The 12,500-nt window shown below is 35.4% G+C and overlaps 1 protein-coding gene across 17 annotated transcripts in view; it reads right to left on the reverse strand.

Annotated features, from left to right (window-relative positions):
• The window catches only part of LOC135225223 (rho GTPase-activating protein 45-like), a 617,019-nt gene that overhangs the window by 221,322 nt on the left and 383,197 nt on the right, over positions 1–12,500 (reverse strand). The gene's annotated exons all lie outside the window — the stretch shown is intronic.

Raw genomic sequence — 12,500 nt, forward strand, 5'->3', positions numbered from 1 at the left:
ATGCTGGTGAACCACCTCCGAGGCCATAAAAGGCAAGGGCACCAAATGAAGTAGGTTATGGGCTGCTCTAAAAGCAAGAGCCCGTAACAGCAAAAGGCTGGCTTAATCTTCAACAACAACAACAATGAAGTAGCCACCTTTCCCTCAAGCAAAAACTCGCTTCCATTTCCTACCCAGCACTCTCCAACGAGGCCGAGTCTCGCTACTATAAAGCTTTCTCTCTTACTGACATGGGTACCAGAAGGTTCAAAGGGGTTGCAATCTGCCTGTCACCCTCTTTTATTTCAACAACTAACTGCCAAAAGCACTGTTTTGTATTTTTACAGATAATCCAGCTAGGGGCTGCTCCAGGAACAAGAGCCCGTGCTTAAACAACAACAATGAAGAGCCTTAGAACTTTTCTCCCTCTGCTCTGGGCTACTTCGCTAAGAAGGTGGCTGCTGCTAGCCAATGTGACATTTGTTGTGCCTTCAGATATCCTTCCCTTACCAGCGCCCCTGAGACGACTCCAACTCCTACAGAAGGTAATGTGCAAATTTCAAGGTTATTAGCAGTCAGTCAGATCTTCGACATATTTTCCTTTCACACTTCCCGAGTGATTCCCGTATTTTGTTATAACTGTATAGTGTTGTGTGCCCTCAGCCAAGATTGTTTCCTGGTGATAAGTAACGTAACTTATTTCCTTGTAAGATCGCCTTGTTAGGTACCTTCTGTACATCTCCCTTTTGATCCTTGACCACGTGCCTTAAGCAATCCATTCAAATCCCAATCGCTTTCGTTGCAGACTTGCAGTAGATTCTGGATTCTCACCTCGTTGTTTGTTTGTATGGCGTTTTTACGTTGCATGGAACCAGTGGTTATTCAGCAACGGGACCAACGGCTTTACGTGACTTCCGAACCACGTCGAGAGTGAACTTCTATCACCAGAACTACGCATCTCTAACCCCTCAGTGGAATGCCCGAGTATTGAACTCGCGGCCACCGAGGCGCACGCCAACACCGTAACGACCACGCCACTGAGGCGCTATCGATCCTCACCTCGTGTGCTCCGGGGAAAATTCTCCCCTATTGTTTTCTTCGCTCCACGTGCCTGGAAATCTCCAGTCACCTGTTCATCTGCTTCAAGATCTAACTCATTGCTATTTGTGATCTGTGTTATGGGGTCCTTACGTCCCACCTTGAACACATATGGTGTAATCCTTTCGTTTCTAATGTGATTAAGAGTGTAAATATAATTAATTTAGCTACACCCTTAGTGTTTACCTAATTATTACCCAATCTGAAGTAGACCCTAAGTCGTAATTTTGTATATGATTGCCCCTCATTGTCTAGGTCACTGTAAGATCAGCCTCACTTTATCTTCCACAGTACAATCATTCCAGTATAGATGTGTATGAGTATATACGTGCCCATATATTTACTGTATATATATATATCAAGATAATAATATATCATATATATTAATGAGTCGTGTTTATATTGTATATATGCATTTACTATGTATACTATGTGGGTGTAGACTGATAGGTAGATAGATATATGACACAAAGTACAGCAAACGAAAATATCAAGTAGATGTGTAGATATATTGTAAATGTAAAAACCACCGTCCTGCATAAACTGAAGGAAACTGGCCAATAAACTGAGAACCTGTGTCCATACAAAAAGATATCATGTTTATAGTAACAAACAAAGTAGTGAACGATTTCTGACAAACAAAGAACATACAGTCACACAAAGAAAAAAATAAATTCAAACAAAATTAAAACACCAAAAATAAAGCCAAAATTACGCAAATAAACCAACGCAACAGAAGCGAGAGAGAGAGAGAGAGAGAGAGAGAGAGAGAGAGAGAGAGAGAGAGAGAGAATCCTAACAAAGGACGTAGATGATTCAGTAAATTGCCAGCGATCAAAAGAGGCTCCGGAAAACGACGGGTGGTTTACATGAAAAAGCATCCTATATATTACCTCAGGTCGAGTGAATTACCTGGGTTTTGGGAAGACCAGAATCCATAAGAATAAAAAATGATACCATCGACAGGTTGCCTTCGCTTATCTATCTATTCTCCCGGCCATTTTCAATATTGGCGTTTACCTTCAGAAAATACACAAAATGAATCAAATCTGAGACAAAGGATCCACTAACTCTTAGTATCATTATAAAATCTGAGACAAAGGATCCACTAACTCTTACTATTATTATAAAATCTGAGACAAAGGCTCCACTAACTCTTAGTATATTTATAAAATCTGAGAAAAAGGCTCCACTAACTCTTAGTATAATTATAAAATCTGAGACAAAAGATCCACTAACTCTTACTATTATTATAAAATCTGAGACAAAGGCTCCAATAACTCTTAGTATAATTATAAAATCTGAGACAAAGGATCCACTAACTCTTATTATTATTATAAAATCTGAGACAAAGGATCCACTAACTCTTAGTATTATTATAAAATCTGAGACAAAGGATCCACTAACTCTTAGTATTATTATAAAATCTGAGAGAAAGGATCCACTAACTCTTACTATTATTATAGAATCTGAGACAAATGTATCCACTAACTCTCTTAGTATTATTATAAAATCTGAGACAAAGGATCCACCTAACTCTTAGCATAATTATAAAATCTGGAGGACGGAAGATAACCAGGATCAAAATAACGTCTTAGGTATAATTATAAAATAAAATCTGAGACAAAGAATCCACTAACTCTTAATATTATTATAAAAGGAAAAATAGATCAAAAGAATACAAACCTCAATACGTATAATTAATGACAAGTTGCAATTAATATACAACTATTTGAAATACCATATATATATCATAAAAGGAAAAGAAAAATTAAAAGGCCAATGTGACGCTCAAGGACTGTAAATCTTTATGTTAGAATTCATGACCTATCACACTATCAGAATCCTGCGCAACATCTTCTGTCAGCAAACATTGCAACTTCGTTCACTGGTCTCTTCTGTGGCCCTGTGTCCCTCCGCAGCAGGCTCGCTTAGTAGCAACTTCCATTCCCGTCCAGCTTTCCTCGAGACATACAACCTTCACCCTTTCAAGAGGCGAGTCAATCGTTTCGTTCAAAGTAAGGCAAGGATATTTTCTTCTCCCAACCCTTGGTTCGGTTTTTCAATCCTGTTTTTCAATCCTATCTTCAAAACAACACTGATCTCTCTCTACTGTTCCGAGTCCTTTAACCTCCTTTGTTTCATGGTTTTATTTTTTCAAGGTTGGGCCCCGATCATAATAATACACTACCTGAGTGAGATTCGTGGTTTATATTTTGTTTTAGCTACTTTCTCATATACATACATACATACAATATATATATATATATATATATATATATAATATATAGATATCTATATATATTATATATATAATATATATATATATATTTATATATATATTATATAATACTAATGTAATAAATAATAATAATAATAAAAATAATTATATAAGGTATATTTATATATCATATATATTATAATATATATATATATATATATATATATATATATCTATTAGATATATAATATATATATAATTAATATAATATACTAATGTAATATAATATAATATAATAAAAAATAATATATAATAATTTATATATATATCTATAATTATATAATTATAAACATATATATGTATGTATGTATATGTGTGTTTGTGTGTGTGTGTAGAGAGAGAGAGAGAGAGAGAGAGAGAGAGAGAGAGAGAGAGAGAAAGGTGCTTACTTAAACATAAAATTACAAAATACACATTAACAAATGCATTCCCAAGAATGTAGGAATACATTTTCTGAAATACTACTGAGGTAATCTGAAGTTCTCACTCTATGAACATCTGAACATGGAAAGACTTCGTATGAATCATGATTAACTTTGCCAATGAAGTCAGACCGAGGTTATGTCATCATCGCGTTATTTGTCTGACAAAAATAAAATGAATTACCAAGAAATTTCGAGGATGGTGGACTATGTTCTACATAATCTACAGCAATACTGCCAGAATAACCTCGGTCTGGGTTCGTTGGGTGAGTTAATCATGATTCACATGAAGTCTTTCTATGTTCATATTATGTTCATAGAGTGAAAACTTCAGATTACCTCAGCAGTATTTCAGAAAATGTATTCCTACATGCTTGGGAATGCATTTGTTAATGTGCGTTTTGTAATTATGCGTTTAAGTAAGCACTCTCTCTCCTCTCTCTCTCTCTCTTCTATCTCTCTCTCTCTCTCTCTCTCTCTCTCTCTCTCTCTCTCTCTCTCTCTCTCTCTCTCTCTCTCTCTACACACAAACACAAACACACACATAAACATACACACATATATTTTTGTATATAATTATACGTATATATATATATATTATATATATATATATATATATATATCTATATATATATATATATATATTATCATATATATATATATATATACACATCTATATATACTATATATGAGAGAGAGTAGCTGAAACAAAATATTATCTCACGATTCTCAATTAGTGTATTGTTATGGTTGGGGCCCAACCCTGAAAAAAAAAAAAAAAAAAACTTAAAACATAGGAGGTTGAAGGACTCAGAATAGTAGAGAGAGAGAGAGAGATCAGTGTTGTTTTGAAGATCCAGGTCCGGATAGGGATCCAGTGTTTTTTTTTATCAACTTTGCTTGTGAGTGGGTGTCGGGGAAGGGTATGGTGCCAACTCTTCCTTGGCCCACAAATGCCCACAAAACTTCATTGACATTCATCAGATGTATGCCCTAACTTCAATACATAATTCTGGCGTTAGCGCTTCCCGAGTGCCATACAATTCACAAACTTCATTTCAGGACAATAACAAAGATTAAGTCCTCCCACACATAAATAGTGATATATATATATATATGTTCGAGCATTGAATTTAGACATCGAATGCTCGATTTATTACAGAAAATACGATATAAAGAATGAGTTCGTCAATTCCGCGACCTTTCAAGAGAACAACTCCTCCCTTTGTTGGGTTTAAGATAGAAAAGGGAAAAGGTGGTACGCTAACATCGAAAGCTGTTTTTTTTTTTTTTTTTTTGCGATGCCACTTGTATCCACCTGTTCTGCCTCCCTCATCCTCCCCTTCCTACTGTACCCCTACTCCCAGTACCCAGTATTAGCATGCTAGGTAAAGCAACTGCAGGCTATTCAATTTTTTAAGAGAGCAAAGCCAAGTGGGTGGTGGTCGACTAAACTTACGTGCTGCTCTAGTATTTGTTTACAAGCAGTAATGCTATATCGAAGATAATATTACTACCTGCTAAGGAATTTACTGTTATAAAACTGTGCACACGAATGTGTGGTTTTTTTCCCATTTTCTTTCTGGTCTTTTGTGCATTAGTACCATGACAGCCTTGAAACGCGAATCGATTATTTAGTTAAGCTACCTAATAAATTCTCTCTCTCTCTCTCTTATTCTTCTTCACGCTCTTCATTCCTGAAGTACAAAGAATCTTATTTCGACAAATGGCGAATATAAACATTACAACAGACACGTTGCTTCTCATTAACTGTAGTCGGCCAAAAGATTTCGCCTCTTGTACTGGAATAGAATCTGAATCATATGAGATGACCAATAAAATTCCTTCAAGGAAAATTAAACGGAGCTTTCAACAAGTCAACCTAACTAAACTTCAAATTACATAACGAAGTAATTTACAATAAATAAAAGTGCGTTAACGATTAAAATTACCACTGAACGTACCTTAATGTTGCGAATGTTGCAACTGCACAAACAAAAATTGCAAAGAGCAAACGAAACTCCGAACAAACAACTACTGGTGTATCTATTCAAAGGGATGATTCTCTAAAGAGGTACTTGGCAATTATTCTTGGACAGTTGCCAACCAGAGAGACGCAACAGAAAAGACAAATGTTCGATGTCATGAGGTGATCTGTTCCCTCGTTTTAGGTTTAAGAAAGTATTAATGAATGATATAATCTAAAAAATATACAGTGTGAAAACGATGAAAAGCAAGATATGACGCCTTATTAGTGCTAGTGCTGTCAAACAAAATCATTATAATAACCGTGTCTGATACATCATGTTGTCGGGTGAAATCCTTCCTCTATTCCTCGATGAGGAAATGTTATGATGAAAATTTTTATTTTTTAAATACATTAAATCAGCAATGTACTATCAAATACAGTTCTTTTTCATACTGACCAAAAAAAATTCTTCCTTTACAAGAGTGAAAAAAAACATATATTTTGAACTTCAAGACCATAGACGGAATATAGTATTTACAAAACATAAAACATATTTACCAAGCGAATGATGACCATCATTCAACATGAACGAACATTCAGATGAAACACACCCAAAAAAAGGCCACATTTTGAAAAGTCCTTGTGGGAATCGAAATTTGATTTCCTGAAGGTAATAGTGACAATTTCCCGAATCAGGGCAAATGGGGGCGCAAGCCCACATTATTAATCCAGTGGTTTCCAACCTTTTCCAATTCTCGCTTCCCTTCATTGAATGGTACATTCTCTGCGCCCCCCCCCCCACCCCCCCCCCCCCCCTCCCCCTTCCTTAAATACTGTAATTTACTAGCATAGTTCGGCCACATGTCAATAATTCCCCTCCATATATATATATATATATATGATATATATTATCCTATATATATATATATATATATATATATATTAATTCCTTGTTTATTTAGTTTTTTGAAATACCAATAAATAAAAGTTTAGATTATTTGAAACTTTCTAAATTTCATATTTTATCTGAAATATTTTCTCAGTATTTTGAAATCCTGAATTCCATCCTAATTAATAGTTTTTATATATAAGTATCCCCTTCGAGGACCCCCCCTCCCCCCCTCCGGCAAAAGGGGGCGCGCCCCACAGGTTGGAAACCACTGCATTAATCTGACATTTATTTTTATTCGCAGCGGACCACAGAGCACGGAGACGGTCGACTAAATCAACGCCATCTTGAATTCAAGATGGCGTTGACTAAATGCCCTTTATAAAGCCTAGGCTCCAGGGATACCGAAAAGAATTGGGCTCACGTCAAGGAAAACTGTGGGCTCAACTCTCTCCTTCAGAAACATAGCTGTCTGCGAAAATGGGACACTACTACTAGCATTCCAAAAGCAATAATCTTTTTTTCCCTATTCCGGATTTACAAAGGCATTCTATTGCGCAGTGCTTACAATGCAAATTCATGACCTATTGTCTGTTTCTTGTGAAAAGGAATAAAAGCTACGAGAAAGCACGTTTCACCCAGCAATAATAACTGAAATTATAAAAAATTTAAATATTTTCAATCTGTTTTAGTCAGAAATGTCCATGATTTTTTTCCCTCCGTCCATGGACGAGAAAATCGACGGCTGGCACCAATAAAAATCAAACCACTCTTATTCTCTCTCTTGAACGAATCCTCACAAGAACAACCTCATACAACAGAATACATGGAACAAGAACAACCTCATACTACAGAATACATGGAACAAAACAAATCCTTGAATGACCTAAGTAGCTCTTTGACTGTGTGTCTACACAGAGTGTATCCAAAATAAATAGTTGACGAACCCCAAGCCCTGTCTGTCGAAGGTCAGACTTTAATGTGTTTTCAGAAGACTCGAGCTGCACAGAATGATTTAACGTTACCCTACGTAAATAAATAGCAGAGTGAAAATAGAAAGAACCTACGGCGCAAACAAAATTATGTCAACTTTGCCCTGCGTACATGCATATCTACCAGTCCAAATGCTTGGTATGTCAGCTTGCACTGATGCTAGAAAAAATATGAATCACCTTAAGCTTATAAGTCTACAATGAATCCAATAGTTTACCTGAATACAGATTCCAAATATTAACGGAACTTTTCAGGAGATTTAAACACCATGAAGTCGCTGACAGAATTATTAATTGAAGTCTACATAGAAGCTTGAATTTCCTCATCGCGTCCGAAATCTTTGAAAAACTAAAAAAAGTGGTTGAGTGGAACAGAGATATCGGTTGAACGTATAATTTTGATAAAATTTACATATTTAAGTTACAATAACCAATCTTTTCTCACTTAAAAGAAATGTCTCATAGAGATATTTGTTACAACACTAGGTCAACGAAAATAAAAAAACTGACAAGGCTAAGTTTGTACAAAATAATTGCTAACTAACACGTTTCTTTATAGTAAAAAGAATGAGACTTGCCTTTTTTCAGTGGTGACAAACCATACTTTTGAATCACAGCAGATGAAACCATTCAGTAAAGAGAGAAAAAGCTGAATAACCTCATCCGTAAAACTGAATGGTTTGAATGACTGACTGATCTAGTCAGCTGACCCGCGAATTTCCGACCTCCACAATGAAATGTCGAAAGAATGGGCGGTGCAAATTCAAGCTCCTATCCAAAATGATATAAGAATAAAGTATCTATACAAGTATCTTTTTAATTCTTTCCGTCACGGACAAAATGAGCACACAAACGGTGTTAAGAGTATAAGCTTAGGCTGGAATGACAAGAGAGTTATCTTGTTGAATATTAAAATAAAAAGCTCGCATTTCAAGTTAAGCGTGTATAAATATTCCTATGCAAGTTCTAAAACGCAACGGTCGTTACATTAAATTTTATGCTTAGTATGAATATGACAATATTATCTTGCACACTTCCCCTCATTGAAAGGCTTCCAGTCGAAAAGGGAAGAACAAGGCAAAGAGGAATATGAGAAACACGAGAACAAATCAGGAAGAGTAAAAATCAATAAGACCTACACTCAAACAACAGATTTACCAACAGGGCTCCAACTCAGTACCATCTGTACTTCACTATTCTCTTCTCTGGGTTCTGCTTTTAATAATAATAATAATAATAATAATAATAATAATAATAATAATAATAATAATAATAATAATAACACACTTAGCCTGGGCTTGAGTTGATGTACAGGATGAACACGAACACGATAACGTTTCTGAGAGCCTTTAGAATGAAGCCAGACTATGCGACATAATGGTTTAACTGTACTTCATCTATTAAAATTCTGAAGACCTCCTTCTCTGGCAGTAATAATGAGATCCTTAATCAACAAAAGGTTTGCTGTCCCTGCTAACAAGCCCCTATAATTTACGTGCAAAAACTGCTACATGGAGTTTTTCTTTTTCAACTAAATTAGACACACGTGAAGATATACGAAGCATAGCCCATAAGAACATAGAAATTCACTCATCTGCAATAAACAAGATTAAAGGGGGGCTAATAACTACCAGATAATATACATTCCAAGAGAAAAATATCATGATGAAAACTAACGCTTGGTCGGCAATCATGACTGATATCTAACTTTGATTAATTCTACGAACCCTTTTCAAATCACTACGGCGTTTGATTTGGCTTTTCAGTGAGAGCTCAAATAAATATTTAAATAAACTGGAGTCGAGGTTTATACTTCGGTGACTTTTTGAAAGAGCTGCCAAATAATCAAATTCAGATACCATATGAATAAACATGAACGATAATATATGATAAAAGATAATTCCAAGACTAAATTCCCTTTCAATATAAACCTGATACGCAGCATCACACTTAGCAGTATCCTAATCGGATCTCAGACTTGATAAAAAGACAAGCGCTCTAAAAATCTTAATACATTGCAGATTTACGACCCGAGTCACGTGTTTAACATTGGAATATATTTCAAGAGTTCAGGCTCGATTCACTAGGAAGAGGCAGCCGTCCAACGAGTCTTCAACAACGTCACATCTATTAACCGGTGTGATGCTGTGGAGCGCTGCCTGTCTCGTTTATCGACTCTCATACTCCCCCCCCCCCCCCCCCCCCCCCCCCCCCCCCCCCCCCCCCCCCCCCCCCCCCCAAGTGACAATGGGTTCACAAACACCTGCACTTACGATCTGTGCACTTCTGAGTGGCTACCGTCGAAAGAAACAAGTTACATGACTACTTAGCAAAGACTCGAGCAGGAAGTCCACAATAGAAACTATTACAAGTATCCACTACGATCGCTAAGAAATATATATCTATATATATATATATATATATATATGATATATATATATATATATTATATTATATATTATTATATGTGTGTTGTGTGTGTGTGTGTGTGTGTGTGTATGTATTTATGTATGTATGTATATATATATATATATATATATATATATATATATATATATATATATATATATATATATATATAGTGGTAAAAATTTTGTTACTACAGAATTCCATCCAATAAAAGGAGCCCATACAAATGCCAAAATATAAAAAGTAATTATTATATTCCAGAGACTGCTTTCTCTCTCTTCAGGTAGGTAATGAACGAGAAAAGTTACAGAAAAGGCAGTGTTTATACCAGAGATCCATCCACAGGTAAGCCATTTAACTAAGTCACCCCGTTGATAATTTCTCTTTAATCTTCCTAAGCGTTGGTTGAAGAAGATTTTATCTATGATATCTGAATCCCAGGTGCCTTAGCATGCTCATTACTTGTCTTTGTTTAATCAAGGGTGACTCTACCATCTGCGTTTTGTACCAACATTTGCGGATATAAATTATACGTGACAAATTTCCAGTTTATTCTGTGGTTATGGTTATTTATATGGTTGAAAATAGCTGAGCTCTGTTGTCCTGAACTAACTGACTTTATGTTGTATTAATCTCAGGGGAAGTGATTTTCCTGTAAAACCAATATAAGATTGGTCACAATCCAAGCAAGGGATAACATATACTCCTGTATCTTTAGGGCTTTTGTTAGACGTTAATCAGGTATTTGGCTAGGGTATTTGGGTAGGAAACGGCAAAAGGGTTAGATTTTCGGAAAGTCTGCGTCACAGTCTTAATCCTGTCTAGGTGTGGGATTTTTATTTTATTGTTGGGTGTCTCTCTGGGCTTGTCTTGAGGGGGTCGGTGGAAAATTATGTTTGCTTTATGAATCGCTTTCTCAGGGTACTTTAAAGATGAAATCTGCTTACCAATTCGTTCAAATTTCTTTTCCAGGAAATCTGGGGAACGAATTCGCAAGGCTCTTAAGAATAGATTGCTGGCTACGCCTATCTTGATAGAAATGTCACGATAACTAAAGTATTGAATGTATGAAAGTGAGAATGTTGGTTTTATTGTATACAGTAATTTTGTATTCTGTCATGTGTCTAATTATAAAAACACCAAGAAAATGAATTTTGTTGTCCGTTTCCCATTTAACTTTAAATCTGATGCATATTGAAAATATAAAAAAAAAAACATCTCGAATTTTACAAAAAGGAAAAAAATTAGAATAACAGGAGCTTTAGAAAACTGAATTAATGAAATAAGAGTAAAAGATTTTATTCCAAGCATAAAATATGAATATCTGGGAATAGGAAGGCAAAAAAATCATTGTGGTGTTACCTATAAAAAACTGAAATATGAGAATCGAATTGATTTTTTTATCGAGCCACGGAAAATATGACAAACTCGCGTCTTTTTTTCAGGTGCCCAAATAATAATAATAATAATAATAATAATAATAATAATAATAATAATAATAATAATAATAATAATAATAATAATAATAATAATAATAAAAAGAAATTTAGGGCTTCCCAAACTGCCAAACTGAAAATGTGGAAATAATACGGGATAATTTCCCATACAATAAAAAAAAGAAAAATAAAAAAAAAAGGTTCCAGCCTTTGTCTCCCGTCAGGCCCTGATAAATGGACAGCTTAAGCAGTTAATCTAGGTGTAATGTGAACGTCTGGAGCCCAGCTGTCCAGATCCGCAAGAGAACCATCTATCATGGCAGAGACGCCAACGGTCCTCGATACCAACTTTCTTCTATTAGAAAATTACCACACCTATGGTACCATGAATAGGCTAATAACATACTTTTACATGTAAAATCCTCGATATTAAATTTACTATCTTTCAGAAAGTCTTTCGTGGGATTTATTTTTTTTTAAATGCTAAATTAATGCAGATTAAACGGCTGGGCATAAAACGAACTCTATAAATTCAGTTATAAGGAAAATTATATTTTATAATATATATATATATATATATATATATATATATATATATATATATATATATATATATTGTGTCTGTGTTCCATCACCATCGTCGCCTCCAACTCCAAATGTGCAACTTCCGATACCCATCTTATCCGTCTTTATCTACCGCAAATCTCCACACATCTCCGGCCTCCCTATTCATAGTTCTCATCCGAGTCGGTGTTGGTCATCATACTCATTAGGTTCCAACAGGAGCCAGATGACACTATAACGTATTACTCTCCCAAGGTTTGTAACAGCCTATGATGTATCAAAGTCAACTCCATCTCATCTTCATCACTATCACATCTACATATAGAACCCCTGTCATTTCTCTTACGGGATCATTTCCAACTCTGTCCTGCCGTCCGACTCCTAATACTCTCGTAAAATCTTCACTTTTAAATCGGCAAACTCTCTCCGAAATAGTTTTGCTGTCAATCATGAGTCATATC

The sequence above is a fragment of the Macrobrachium nipponense genome, chromosome 13 (genome assembly GCF_015104395.2).
Source record: "Macrobrachium nipponense isolate FS-2020 chromosome 13, ASM1510439v2, whole genome shotgun sequence".
Classification (NCBI taxonomy): domain Eukaryota; kingdom Metazoa; phylum Arthropoda; class Malacostraca; order Decapoda; family Palaemonidae; genus Macrobrachium; species Macrobrachium nipponense.